The sequence below is a fragment of the Mesocricetus auratus genome, unplaced genomic scaffold, assembly GCF_017639785.1.
Source record: "Mesocricetus auratus isolate SY011 unplaced genomic scaffold, BCM_Maur_2.0 Super-Scaffold_100018, whole genome shotgun sequence".
NCBI classification, from domain to species: domain Eukaryota; kingdom Metazoa; phylum Chordata; class Mammalia; order Rodentia; family Cricetidae; genus Mesocricetus; species Mesocricetus auratus.
In genome coordinates this window covers 13,667,830-13,682,676 of record NW_024429199.1, presented here as the reverse complement: position 1 = coordinate 13,682,676, position 14,847 = coordinate 13,667,830, and the positions used below count along the sequence as shown (strand labels likewise).

The following is a 14,847-nucleotide window of genomic DNA, read 5'->3' as shown; positions in this document are numbered from 1 at the left end:
CTCCCATGCTCTTTGATAGGTAGGATTAGCATAGTAAAAATTGCAATCTTGCCAAAAGCAAGGTACAGATTCAATGCAATCCCCATCAATATACCTTGAAAGAACAATAATCAACTTTATATGAAAAAACAAGAAAAGACCTTCTTAAGATAAGACTGTAGGCAAGTCTGTAAAGAATTTTCTTAATTAGTGATTGTTGAGGGAAGCCCCAGCTGGTCGTCCTGGGTTCAATACACAAAACAGTCTGAGCAAACCTGTAAACAGCATCCTTCCATGGCCTCTGCATTAGCTCCTGCCTCCAGGTTCCTGTACTGTTTGAGTTCCTGTTCTCACTTCTTCCAATGAGGGACTACAATATGTAAGTATAAGCCTAATAAGCAATTTCCTCCTCAGTTTGCTTTGAATCATGATGTTTCATTGTAGCAGTAGTAGACCTAACAAAGACACTCTACCACCGGTTGCTTTACCTGGGTGAAAAACCTGTGCTTGCATTCAAGAAATATCTGATTGATCAGCTCTCATTCCTCTGTGGGACAGGATCAACTGAGTCCCATTCCTGCCTGAAGCTAGTACAATTAATCCTCATACAAGAAAGCAATGGAGAAAAGGAATAGAAAGAATGATGGAGCTCTGCAAAATTTAGTATCCACAATTTCTTTCTATAGATAACCAGTAGGGTAACAAGTCCTAACTGCCGATTCCACTACCCAATTCCATATCCTCATAGTTCAAGTTTTTTTCCTCCAGTGGGTTAACTTAAAAATTAATTTCTTCTCTTATGTCCAGGATATTGTAACTCTCAGGAGCCTGTGGGTATAGGTTTGAAGAAGATCACTATTGGCTTGTAAGTCAAGAAAGAATTAAAGGAATCTCAAGAGTCATTGTCTGTAGCTTCAACCATGGCTTTAAGAAACTCTGATCCAGTGAGACAAGACAGCACAGCTTCTTAATAATGACTGTTTCTTAGTAGAAGAATTTTAACAGCTCCAATATTTAATCAGAGCTATAATTGTTCAACCCTTATAATCAACCCTGGAGCTAACTTGTCAGCTATATCTACTCTGTGATGATAGGAGAGTAAGGTATTTCAAAGTTCTTGGGAGACTTTCTGGTTTTCTGTGTAACATTCTTAACTGTGTGTTCATAGTTCTGTATTCTCTGAGGCTGTATGTAGTTAAATGATTCTATATCATGCTGTCAGAGAAGCTAATAGTCACAGATGCTGCATTTCTGTTAGGATTTTATTCAGAGCAACAAGAGGTAATTTGAATAACCATGATGTCCTTACATGTCATAGACTTTATCTGGTTCCTATATAACTCCAAAAGTCAAATTATATAAGGATTGAAAGACTCAAGTTACTAACGGTATTTATACCATCTTTATTTCTCAAATGGTATTGCTAGATAACATGTATTCAAGTAAGTATGAGAAAGAAACTTTGCACTTGACTCTACTATATCCATTTATGACCCCCATATCATTATAGCACACTCCAGTACCATAGTATATTGTTATTTTGTTGTGGTTGTTGTAACCAAATGTCTGACAAGAATACCTTTATAAGGGAAAGGTTTGCTTTACTCATACTTCAGGAATCTAGTTACTATGGGAAAACATGACAACAGGACCAGATCCCATTCATGGCAGCAGATGTTGGGTCACATCTTAGCAGAATAGGAAGCAGAGAGGGGAGGAATGCTAATAATATTCTTCTAATGCTAATTTTCTCCTTTTTTAATTAAGTCAAGCATCTCAACCTGAGAGATGCTGCCTGTTGCGGAGGTTCTTTCCCACCAGCCTGGTCTTGCAGCCACCTCAACCCCAAATAAACACACAGTGACACTATATTAATTATAAAATTGTTGGCTGGTGGCTAGGGCTTCTTATTGGCTAGTTCTATCTTAATTATTAACCCATTTCTATTAATCCTTGTATTTCCACATGGTGTTATCTTACCAGAGAACACCTGGTGTGTCTTTTCTTCCCAGTCCTTACATGGCAACTGTTTCACGGTCTTCTCTACCTACCTGTTTCAGAATTCTGCTCATCTCCTCATCCTGCCTATCTTCCTGTCTTTTGCCAAACAATGTTTTATTCATCAACCAATAAGAGAAACATATATACAGAAGGACATCCCCCATCAACTACCAGCCATTTTTCAGGGTGAATTATGCCTCCTCAATTAAATCTGTCTGGAAGCATACTTCAAGGTATTCCTCCTAAATAGTTTTACGTCAGTCAGCAGATTAGCCACAAGGCATGGCCATCAAAAGTGCCTTATCCACAGTTGTTTCACAGAGCTGTGTTCTCAGTCCTGTGTTGTGAATATTAGTTGAGATGTGTTACATTTGTTTATGCTGTGGAATATTTGTTTAATGATGTAAAGATGTGTTACATTCTGTTATGTTGCATCTGTTTAACTCTGTGGAGCTGTGTTACTTTGCCTGTTGAAAACAACTGATTAGTCCACTAAAGAGCTGAATGGCCAATAGCCATGCAGGAGAAAGGATAGGTGGGACTGGCAGTCAGAGAAAATAAATAAAGAGAGAAATTTGGGAAGAGACGATCAGGGAGCAAAAGGAGGAGGAGAGGAAGACTCCAGGAGCCAGCCACCCAGCTACACAGAAAGCCATAGAGTAAGAAGTAAATAAAGGTATATAGAATAAAGATTAAAGCCCAGAAGTAAAAGGTAGATGGGATAATTTAAGAAAAACAGGCTAGAGATAAGCCTAGCTAATGCCCAGCCTTCATAAGAAAGAATAAGCCTTTGTGTATTTATTTAGGAGCTGGGTGATGGGCCCCTAAAAGAGTCAAAAGAGCAGAAAACAACAACAACATCATATTTTGGCACCCAACATGGGCCAGAATTTCCATGTAGAGCCCAAAGAAGCTGATAAAAAGAGGATACAGATTTTCTGCTAGACAAGGAACCCTTGAGCAATCTTTTCATGATAAATACAAACAAAAAATTAAGTTAAAAAATGCCTGCTACAGTACAGGGCACTGGCATTCCAGAGTTGGGGGTTTGGATGTAGTTCCTGGTCAAAAGTACCTCTGACTGGGCTGTGAGCTTTAGACTTGGCAGGACAGAGCCAGCTGATAAGGCCACACAGAGGACCCAGCTGTAGCTTAGTAGTGCAAAGTTTGCTCACATGATCAAAAAAGGCTAAGAGATATGAAGTAAAGACAGATCCAGATGGGAAAAGCCTCTAATCAGATTCCAGTGTATTTTATAATGTGCATAGGCTTAAGAAAGAAAGAATATGGGTATAGACAGAAAGAGGGACACCTGAAATGAACCAGCCTATATACTTTAGGAATGCCTTAACTTCAAGGCGGAAGTAAAAAAGTGTAGTTGTCAAATGGAAGTCAAAATGCTTTGGAGAAGAGGTTTTGCTTTTGTTCCCACAGGAAGTGAGAGGCTGTGGTTTCCTTCCAGGTTAATATGGATCAGGTGTGACCAGGAAAACCTCCTGAAACTTGACAGGCGATATCTATCAGCATAGGTTACTGCTGGTCTCACCAGGACTTGTCAAATATCTGACTTTTTCTCAGGGCTTCACTCACAGACAACAGGAAGCAGTCTGGAGAACACAGTGCCCCCATTTTCCAAGCAATGGGGTGGGTGGTCGTTGGTGTGTTGTCTTCGTTCAGGGGAATATAGGAATGTGGGGTAAAAGACAGCTATTAATTTCAAATGTTTTGCATTGACATTGATTTTGGTATATTGACACAAACTTAGTTACTTTTCTTACACTATGTATGTTTCTGCTCTTGTTTGGGGTATTGTGCTTAAGCGGCTCATTTAAAATTGCAATGTATAATTAAGAAATGAGGTTAGTAGTTAATCTATAATCAAGTTTGTAGTCACATTAGGTTTGTTTTCAAGGTTAAAAGGGTATGTTTTAGACAGATGATTTTCAAACACTCAAAGACCCACAGAATATGGCATTTAAGATGTTTTGTTAAAAAGGGGTTGTTCATGACAATGAGACACATCTGTTCCTGGCAGTACCAATTTACTTCAAAGAAGATGATGGGCATCAGCTCCAGAGTTGGAGTAGCTTCCTCCTTCATGTGCTCCTTAGATTGTGTGAAGTGTGGTTTAAACAACGTTGTCTCTTATATTTTTGGTTGTGAACCTAGCTGTGGTGGTGCATGCCTTTAATCCCAGGACTCAACAGGCATAGGCAGGTGAATCTCTGTGAGTTCCAGACCAACCTGGTCTACAGAGTGAGTTCCAGGACAGACTTCAAAGCTACACAGGGAAACCATGTCTCAAAAAGAAATGAAACAAAACAAAAACCTGAACATTGTCCCAACTCTGCAAGTGTGTCTGGGATGACAAGTTCCTGATACTACCCAGAAGTTGAGATCAATGCCTAGAATATGTGAAAACTCCAGTTTGCTTTAACTTTTTCATTTTGGGAAACTGGAGGGGGTAGTTGTATTCCTTGACATAATATAAAAGAGGTAAGGGGTGGAAAGGAAGGGAAGAGAAGTATTATTGTCAATAAGGGGCTATTGGAAAAATAAAAGAGAATGAAATCCACTGATAGTTTTAGAATTAAAAATTTTGTCATGCCCTAAAACGTCTTTAACACAAATTTCAAGAGACAGAAAAATTATTTTCAAACTCTCCACATAAAAGCTTGGCTGAAAGTATTTTTTAAAGCCTAAGAGCTTACCTAGGGTGAAAAAGTATGAAGCAGGACTTGGAATTTGCTAGCAAGAAAAGGCTTTCAGTTGAGGAACACGGACAGGAAGCGGTTACTTAGAATGTAATCATGGGCCTCTGGTCCAGCACACTCAAAGCTGAGAAACCACATGACCAGGCAAGGGAGATTGAGCAATAAAAGAGCAGGGGAAAGAATTAATAGCAGACAAGACAATTTCAAACCCCTTTGAAGATTTTTGGACGGAAACACCTTTTAATCTATTTTCGTGTTCTTAACCTGAGGGAGCATCGACAAGAATTCAGCGAAGCAAAAATGTGGCAGAAAGGGCTCCAGAAGCGCTGGGAAAGAGCCAGGCTGGACAGAAGGCTTTGCCTGCTACGCTGGCTCGATGGCAGGTCCAGAAACAGGCCCCACATTCCACAGTTCCTCCCTTGACTCCAGGCCCACACTTTTTCCACTGCGCCATGCGTGTCCAGTAAGTGTTGCCTAAGAAAACATTGGCTAAAAAGGCCAATTTGGATTAGAACTGGGTTGGTCGGAAGACAGACTTCAGAGTTCTTACCAAACCTTCCTCACGCTCCCAATCCTTCTGCGGCCTTCCTTGAAGTAGGATGTGCTAACACAGCGCGTCATTTGGCAGGCATTCCCTTCGTACTATCTGTCCCGCCAGTTCTGCCTCCCTCTGCTTCTCCACAGGAAGGCTCTGCGCATCCCTCCCCATCCTCTCCTGACACCAACACAGGAGCATGGCCAGACTGCTCTTCCCACGTGGACTCTCTCTATCCATGGTTCATTGAGGTAGTGGGCATGGTTTTCTCATTCTGATTCCTCCTCTGGACACCAGAGCAAAGACTGATGTGTGCCTGCTTAGGAAGGAATTCAGGAAATAGCTTTGAGAAAGCCTGTGCACATGGATGCTGTGTACATAACAGGGCTTTTGTTTGTTTTTCCTGATCCCGCAGCGTGAAGGGTCTAATGGACACCCTCTATGCAACTAGAGACTTTACAGGAGGTTTTCACAAACAATGCCTTATGTTACAAGACCGGGAGAGAAAGGCCTGACAGATGTTGGGAACTTTGTGCACAAGTGACTTGGCCAAGGTCACAGGCCAGCTAAGGGACAGCAGGATTTGGAGCCATCTGCTGATTCTCCAGTACTCATATGACTTCATCTTTTTTTTTCCCCTTTCTGTACTCGATGATTTTAGTTGCTTGTTTTGTTCTGCAGTTTTAAGCATGGTGATTTACAGCTGTCTGGATCAGGCCCTGAAATGACAGAGTAAACAAAAATATGTTTTAATACTTTGATATCAAAGCCACAAGGCTAGTAAGCAGTAGAGTTATGACTCATAATTGAAAATACTACAACTTCTGAAAAAGGAGAACATGAGAACACTTCATATGTAAGAGGGACAAGAACTTAGCATAAGGAAGGATGGCATGAAAATCAAAGAACGATGTTTTTAAAGTAGTTATGCTTTGAGAGCTTTTAAAAATGTAGCTTCTATCTTCTGATCCGAAAGGCGGATCTCTGTGTGTTCGAGACCAGCCTGGACTACCAAGGGAGTTCCAGGACAGCCTCTAAAGCCACAGAGAAACCCTGTCTCAAAAAAAAAAAAAAGACAAAAATGTAGCTTCTATATAGCAAGGTGAGAAATATATGTAAAACCTAACACTAAGAAAAAAATAAACCCACAAGTTACAGATTTCTGTAATTAATCCATTATACTTGAAAAATAACTAACATCTGCTAAATGAAACTACGAGGCAGTGCAGTCCTAGATTCTTGCCATGGCTCACTGTCCCTCACAAAAGTCAACAGATCTGTGTTCACCTCAGCTTTTCAGGGGAGCAAAGGCAGAAAAGACAGCGAGCAAAACAAGTTACTGAAACAGGTGAAGTCTTCTACCCAAGCAAAATTGTCCATTATAATCCATAATCCTGTAGCCAGGAAAACTTGCAGACAAGGATTCCAGTTCATTTGAAATTATCATAAATACACTTGAATTACAGCCTGTTTCTTATTTCTTGCCCATATGTTTAACAAAATCATTGAAACCCTCTGATCTCTTCTGAGAGCTGCATACAAGTCCAATGACAATATTTCCCCTGAGAATTTGAATGTCAAGTTTAGGACAAGCTTCTCTGAGTTTGACAGTGTCTGCACATCTGCTTACTTCTGCACACACAAGAAATGGATGCATGTGCCCAATCAGGGCTGCCAGATGTCACTAACGGTGAAAGGCAACATTTGATTGGGATACTATCTAAGTTCCAGTGGTCTGGTTTTAGCTATAGGCTTGCAGGTTAAGTGACTTCATGATATATAGCAATTGCGATTTTGTTTTTCCTCTTTAAAATGTGGTTATTAAACAGGGCATGCCTATAATTCCAGCAATGGAAAGACTGAAGAAGGAGGATAACACATTTGAGGCCATTCTGAACTATATGGGGAATTTTAGGTTAGCCTGGATGGTATATATAGCAAGACTCAGTCACCAAAGACTGGAGTCTGGGGATGTAACTCGGTTGGTAAGATGATTGCCTAGTGTAAGCAAGACTCTGGGTTTGATTTGCAGCTGCATAATATGAGAGAACACATCTGTAATTATAGCACTCAGGAAGTAGAGGCAGGAGGATCCAGTGCATCCTTAGCTTCATAACAAACAAATAAATGAATAGACAGTTGACATCCTTGTAGAGAATGGTTCCTCAAGCATTTTATGCTCGAGACCTCCTTTACAGTGTTGGAGGTAGAAGTTAAAGTGGTCATTAAAGTCACACAGACCTGACTGTGACTATCAATCCTCCAGTGTTAGATATATGACTTTCAGTCTTTGCTCAGCTTATCTCTGCTTCAGTTTTCTCATTTGTGAAAGGTAGTTCTTGATTCACACACTGTGGGGGAGGCAAAAAAATGTAGTAATTGGAAAATCGAAGGCATGCTCTCTCAGGATTGGCTTAACAGATAACTGTAGGAAAAACACAGACTCATGGGGAAGAATATAGATTTTTGCCAGAGAGACAAATATAATTGTATCCACAAAACTGTTGAAGAATATAAGACTGTAGAGGCTTTAATTTCCTGTTTACAGTCTATGTCTTCTAAATTTTCATTAATGAAAAACAAGAGGATTCTGTGACAATCAGCTTTTAAAGAAAGACAGCATCCTAAAGGCATTAGCAAAGGCATTTCAGCACATGGAGGCTAAGATCAGAGCCTTCCTTGACTATCATGGGGGAAATTAGACACCATCTCTTGAGGTTTTAGAGGTACCAATTTTATTTTATCTGACCTCATTTTTCTGTGTTACACTTCTAGTAACCAGGCAGCCCCCACTATCTTAAGCTCACTATTTTCAAATGTAAGGGCACTGGGTATTTCGCTGAAAAGTAGTTGCTCAGAATAAAGAGGTTAGGCAGTTAAGTTGGCACTGAGAACACTGGACGTGGAAGAGACGTCTCTAGCACAAACCAAGGAAACTCTGAGGCTGTAATTTGAAGCAGACAACCTAAGCTCTTTGGTAAGCAGTGATCCAAATGAAGATACCGTTTCACCTGACCACAGTGTTGGGTGCAATTGCCAGTTTACCAGACAGCACTAGCTATCCTTCTAACTTTGTTGAGAAGAACTGTGGCCTATGACAGAAAGTCACAGATGCTAGAGCACTGGGTGAGCGTCAGCTAATCCTGACTTGAATCTTACTGTACTCTGATTAAAACAACCTCTACATCGATGGGTCTTTTCTGAATGGAGGTGCTTCTCATGACATGGAAAAAGTGACCATCAGCAGAGTTTCCGACCAAGGGAACCCTACAAGAAAACATTATGACATTCAAACTCTGGATTTGGTTTAGGCATTTCCCCTTTGTAATTAGCCCAGTGTAATTTATTGAGCATTCGGTAGTAAGTGCTTAAAAATTCTCCTGTGGTTAAATCCCTGAGGCTGAGATAACCCACATTTGTGTGGATTAAGACTCAGGGGGGTCAGTTCATACCTCCAACCCTACAAGCTGAGAACTAAAATTCCGGGTCTTCGAAACTGAACCAAAAAGGATACAATATAGTAGTTATACTGAGCTCAAGGTGATGCCACAAAAGCCTCTAACTTGCATTCACAAAGATGACTCATCTTCCCTTGCGTCCACAACTTGTTTCTTCAGTTCCACATCTATTCCTTATAAACTTCACAACACAGCAGAGGGCTGGGAGCTGTGCACTGGGGTTTACACTTTACAACTGCAGTTGGCAAAGGATACAAAAGTTTCCCTTCCTTTGCTTTTCAGATGTCCCTCCATTCTCAACGTGGCTCCAACCACACTCATCTCCCAGTAGAGAAGTTTCTAATAACCTTCAAAATGCTGATTGACCCTCCATTCCCATGAGGCTCAAATGGTCAGTGCCATCATCCTGGCTTCTAACACATCTTACTCACTTTGGACACCATAGAGAATGCTAGAGATAGGACTTTTGTGGTGTGAAATTTTGATTGTGTTCTGACAAAGCTTTCTTGGAATCAGAAGGCAGAGCTAGCCCCTGACTTAAATTAACCGTAGAGGTTTAGAGGACTATAGATTGAGAGGAGACAGGAAGTAGTAAGAGTATCCAGAGAGCGGATCTTGACCTTTTTGGGTGGAGGAAAGGTAGGAAGTGACAGGTGGTTGCTCCCTGCTTCTCTGATATTTCAGGTTCTTATCCTGATATCTGACTCCCAATTTTTTTATTGATAAAGATTAATTAGATTAGTACTTTAGACCTCCATGACAGGAAATTTCAATGGAGAAGAAGCATGTCTCAGAGAAGTCTTCCAACCAGCCCTCATGTCAGAGCTTCCTGTAGGACTGAAAGTTTGACTTGTGTAATGGCAGAGAGCTCATCCTTCTCTTCAGTGCATTTCATAGCCCAGAAGCTGGTTATACTCTTTAGCTTCAGGCTCCTTAGGGCAAGCTCTCCTGAGCACCACTGATGCTGGGATGCTTAAGCTCCTGGCATCTGGTGTAGAGTTACCATTCTTTCTTAGGCAAGTCCAAACTCAACTGGCCAGAGTAGGTGGGAATTATTCTTCATGTGAACCATACTTCCTGGAACTCACTTTGTAGACCAAGTTGGTCTTGAACTTACAGAGATCCACCTGTCTCTACCTTCCCAGTGCTGGGGTTAAAGGTGTGTACTACCACCACCTGCTTTCTTATACAATCCAAGATTGAATGACCAAGGGTGCCACTGCCCACTGTGGTCTTGGAGCTCTCACATCAGCTGTTAATCATGCCCCATAGACTTTTCTACTGACTAGTCAGATGAAAGTGACTCCTTAATACAGGGTCCTTCTTCCTGGATGACTCTGTCTTGTGTCAGGTTGACAAGACAACAACAAAAAGCAGTGAGCCATCCCAGTATGTTAATTAAAAACTTCTAATAGCCGGGTATCGGTGGCACATGCCTTTAATCCCAGCACTAAGGAGACAGAGGCAGGCGGATCTCTCTGAGTTCAAGGCCAGCCTGGTCTACAGAGCCAATTCCAGGACAGCCTCCAAAACAATACAGAGAAACCCTGTCTCGAAAAACCAAAATAAAGTTTTTTCTAATAAAAAATAATTTTTGAGAAGTGTCAGAATAACTTTCTTTATCTTACATATCACTGTGAATTATTACTCTAATTTTATTTATGTATAATTTATAGTTCTAATCTTTTGCATCCATGGCTCATTTTACAGAAGGATATGCATAGACAGACTCAATACATGAATAGAGTGCTTTATTGTCTCTCTGTCTCTGTCTCTCTCTCTCTCTCTCTTACACACACACACACACACACACACACACACACAAGACTACATTCTGAAAAACATTATAAGCATCAGTTTCAAAATGAGTGACTCCAAAGAAGACTTCCAGACTAAGTATGGGAGCCTGCATTGTGCTCACATCAAAAAGTAACAAAACTTTCCAAACCTTTTAGTTTCAGGACTCCAAATGTGGTCAACTAAAAATGATTTCCTGTTTCCAAATTTTTTTTCCTCAACAAGAAAATTCTCTCTTTGGAAATATCAAATGTCCTCACAGCCATTTGATATTACTGAACAGAAGAACTGGGGGGAGGAAAACAGAAGAAAGTAGAGGCCAACAAAACACAGGAAACCCTTGTGGAATTTCAAAGCAGTAGAATGTGGAATAAATTAGCTATGCTGAGATGTTTTCTATAGAAAGACTGAAGACCTGAGTCAGGAAATCAAAGATTCATGTGAAGGACCATATAGACACTATGCTTCAGCTTCATGATTCATAGATTTATACAGAGAAGAGAGAAAACCATTTGAACTCAAAAAGAGATGTAGAGTAGGTATTTAGTATAAATTAGTCACTACAATGACAGGGAACTATATTTATGAATTTGACAGCTGTTGTTGCTTTTAATTTAATTATACTAAAAGCTTATAGATATTTGTTAATATGTTTCATCTTATATGCCAAAAACTTACCCTATAATTTGGAAAAATGAGGTCGTACAAATGGCACTGCCCATTTTTATTATGTCTTTTATACCATTCCCATCTACAGGCACAAAACAGCAGGAAGGTAGACTTTCAAACAACTCTCCACAAGGTCACAACAGCCTCTCAATGAAGACAGAAAATCGTGGCACGTTGGTCTTGAACAGTGGTGACTGTTTTCATTAACACAGAAAGCAATGTTATGAAAGGAAAATGTGGACAACCCTTGTTCCTTTCAATGTAATGATTTTATAAAAAGACTGGATACTGCATGGGAAATTTACATGTGGAAAGGGGACACAAAGAATGTCAAAATTGGGAGAAGGGATAGAGGGCTGTGGGCTGTTGTCTCTGGAACATGGTATGGTTATTCTATTCCCAAACTCATGGCAGCTGTGAGTGCCTCCACAAGACTGAGCCATTAATATCTTACCATGGAGTAGAGAGGGATTGACTGATTCCAAGACTTTCCCTAAGGCCCTGATGTATGGAAAAGAAACATGGCTCATTCTCCAAAGCAGGAACATGCTTGGTAGAGCCAGTAATAGCCTGGGCCAGGGACTTGGAGCTTTTTGCTGAGGCCCTATTATGTAGGGAATACAGCTCCTTCTCTAAAACCAGGAACATGAGTGGCAGGTGTAGTAATGGCCTGGGGCCAGGGCTTTGGGGATCTCTGGGGCTTTGGAACCTGAATAGCCAACTCTTTCTACTGTTACTTGCTGATATAATCTTTTTCTATAGTATTTTTGAGATATCTAGTAATCCCCTTATACAATATTATTTGTTTAGCTTCCCATTGACTTGGTCCTCTGGTGTGATTATTTCTACTGACATTGTCCCATTTCTCTCCTGAAAATAGTATATAAGATGCTATACTTCTTAACAAGTTTGCATGGCATGAAGACTTCCATTCGTTTCATTGTGGACTTGGAGAAGGAAAGATTAGAAGAGCCAGAAGATTAGAGAGTTTTGCTGTGAGGTCGTGTCTCCTAGGAATGTCAGAAGATATAACCGTGAAGTCTCACCAACATGTCTGTCTAAACATGGCTTGAACAAGTATGATACCAATAGACTGAAAGAGAAAAGCTCAGGGCCTCAACCCTAGATAGAGAACTATAGGCAGCTAAGGACTACAGAGAGCAGGAGACATAGTCTTACCCAGCGAAGAGCACACCAACTGGGCATCCAACACCAAACGGTCAGCCCTGAAAACACACACACAAGTAACATTTTACAGACCGAGTAGTTTTATTGATGTATTTACAAACACACACACATGTAACAACAATTAGAGAAAAATAGGCCATGAGCTTGAAAGACAGCAAGGTGGGGATACATGGGAAGGTTCGGAGGGAAAAGCAGGAAGGAGCAAATGAGGTAATCATATCATAATCTCAAAAGATATTTGAAACACTTTTAAAATTTTAATATAAAATTAAAGTATTACAAGAAATATGAAGACCACATAAATTTGATGTGGCAGACAATAATTTGATTCACAGTATAAGTAATCTATTTATGAAAAATGGCCATATTTCCCAATGCAAACATAAACCTAGGGAGTGGCATTGTTTTATGTTTTATCAGATCACATGAACATCAGGATTAATAGAAAACATCTGGGGGTCTTTTGTTCGATACAGCAGACATCTGTAGTGATATCATAGACCATGCAGTTGGGAAGTGATGTACACTCATGATGGGATAGAAGTGGGCGGGGGAAGGCAAATTTATCTTAGATGATGAACACAGTTTGAACTATCCAAGTCTCCAGAGCATGTAGAGACTGAATCTCACTATGAGAACTACTGATGTAAGGCTATGAAATAAAATGTAAATCTTCAAATTTCTGGAGCAGATTCCTGTAATTTCCTGCTCATATAGAGTTGCAGAATCACAAAGAAAACCCTAGAGTAAAGATGAAGATACTCAAATAATTGAATACCCCCCCCAACTACAATCTGAATTCCTCTGCTTTCTGGGGCAAGGAATTCTGGTAATCTGTCTTGTCCTTTCTCTGTCTAACACTGTCTGCCACTATACATTCCCAGGTGCCACAGTATTAAACAAGCTAACATGCAAAGGCTAAATGAGGTGGGCAAACTTCTGGGTGGTAACTGCATGAGGAGGAAGGGAAACTGGAACTCCTTCCAGCCAGAATCGTGGGTCATTTATAACGGTTTACTCCAGTCCCCACAGAATTCCCCCCATACTCTCACCATTTCCTTAAATCAAGTGTCCTCAAAGAAATCCCTCTGTGCTTCCTTTCTGTCCTTCCCTGCTACGGTTGATGGCACTGTGCCTATGAGCAGGTGAAAGTTTCTCTTTTTGGTTCTGTCCTACACTGCAAAGGCAGCCCTGACTTAAAAGTATGGATTAGGAAGCTGAGACACATTTCCATCACATGACCATAAGAAAATACTGTCTTAACTATAGTTTATTGACCAGAGTTAAACTTCCCTCTTTACACAGCAGACCATTTAGTAGGGCCATTCTGTTAAACCACAAAACGAAAACAAAACAAACAAACAAAAGGCCCACTAATATCACCAAACCAAATCACAAGTTCCAACACTTGCAAACATGCATGCACTTGTGTATGTGTGAACCAGAAGGCTGTTTCATTGTTCATCATTAGTCTGCGTTTCAGGAAAGCAAATAGCACTGTCAATCTCTTAGGAGACTGTGAGCCTTTCACACCAGTAAGTAAGGTGTTTTCTCAAAGGGGTCTTACATAGCCACTTGACTTAGCCTTTGCTCTCTGTCTGATAACTAGTACCTCCACCTAGTTCCTTGGCCTTTTCCTCCCTGGAAGTGGGCATTTTATCAAAAACATCAATGTTTTATGCTGGAGAGGATGTGGAGAAAGGAGAACACTCCTCCACTGCTGGTGGGAGTGCAAACTCCTACAGACACTTTGGAAATCAGTGTGGAGATTCCTCAGGAAAATGGGAATCAATCTACCACAAGATCCAGCAACTCCATTCTTAGGCATATACCCAAAAGATGAACATTCATACATCAAGGATGTCTGTTTCACTATATTCATAGCAGCATTATTTGTAATAGCCAGAACCTGGAAGCAACTAGATGCCCCTCAACTAAAGAGTGGATAGAGTACACAATGGAGTACTATTTAGCAGAAGAAAAAAAAACCAATAACAATGGAATCTTGAAATTTTCAGGCAAATGAACAGCACTAGAAGAAACCATTCTGATTGAGGTAACCCAGTCACAAAAAGACGAACATGGATTTTAGACATAGATCAGGGGAGTACTAGTCTACAATCTCACTGCTAGAGAGTCTGGCGAACAGAACCTTCATCCAGTGACTGATGGAAGCAGAGGCAGACACCCACAACTAAACACTGAACTGAACTCCTGGAATCCAGTCACAGAGAGAGAGGTCTGATGAGCAAAAGGGTCAAGACTGGGCTGGTGAAACCCACAGAAACAGGTGATCTGAACAAGGGGGAGCTCTAGGACCCCAGACTGATGGCTGGGAGACCAGCATGGAACTGATCCAGACCCCCTGAGTGTGGGTGTCAGTGAGGAGGCCTAGGCAATCTATGGGGCCTTGGGTAGTAGATCAGTATGTATCCCTGGCGTACAAATGGACTTTGGGTGCTCATCCCACAATGAGGGATTCTCTTTCCTGCCCCAGATGAAGTGA

General features: G+C 40.8%; 1 long non-coding RNA gene across 1 annotated transcript; it reads left to right on the top strand.

The window, feature by feature from the left end:
* The first annotated feature begins 250 nt into the window (after window positions 1-250).
* Window positions 251-13,001, top strand: LOC110341466. The gene is made up of 4 exons (XR_002383420.1): window positions 251-358; window positions 8,970-9,078; window positions 11,242-11,414; window positions 12,034-13,001. It is a non-coding gene; the product is annotated as an uncharacterized LOC110341466 (long non-coding RNA).
* The last annotated feature ends 1,846 nt before the right edge of the window (window positions 13,002-14,847 follow it).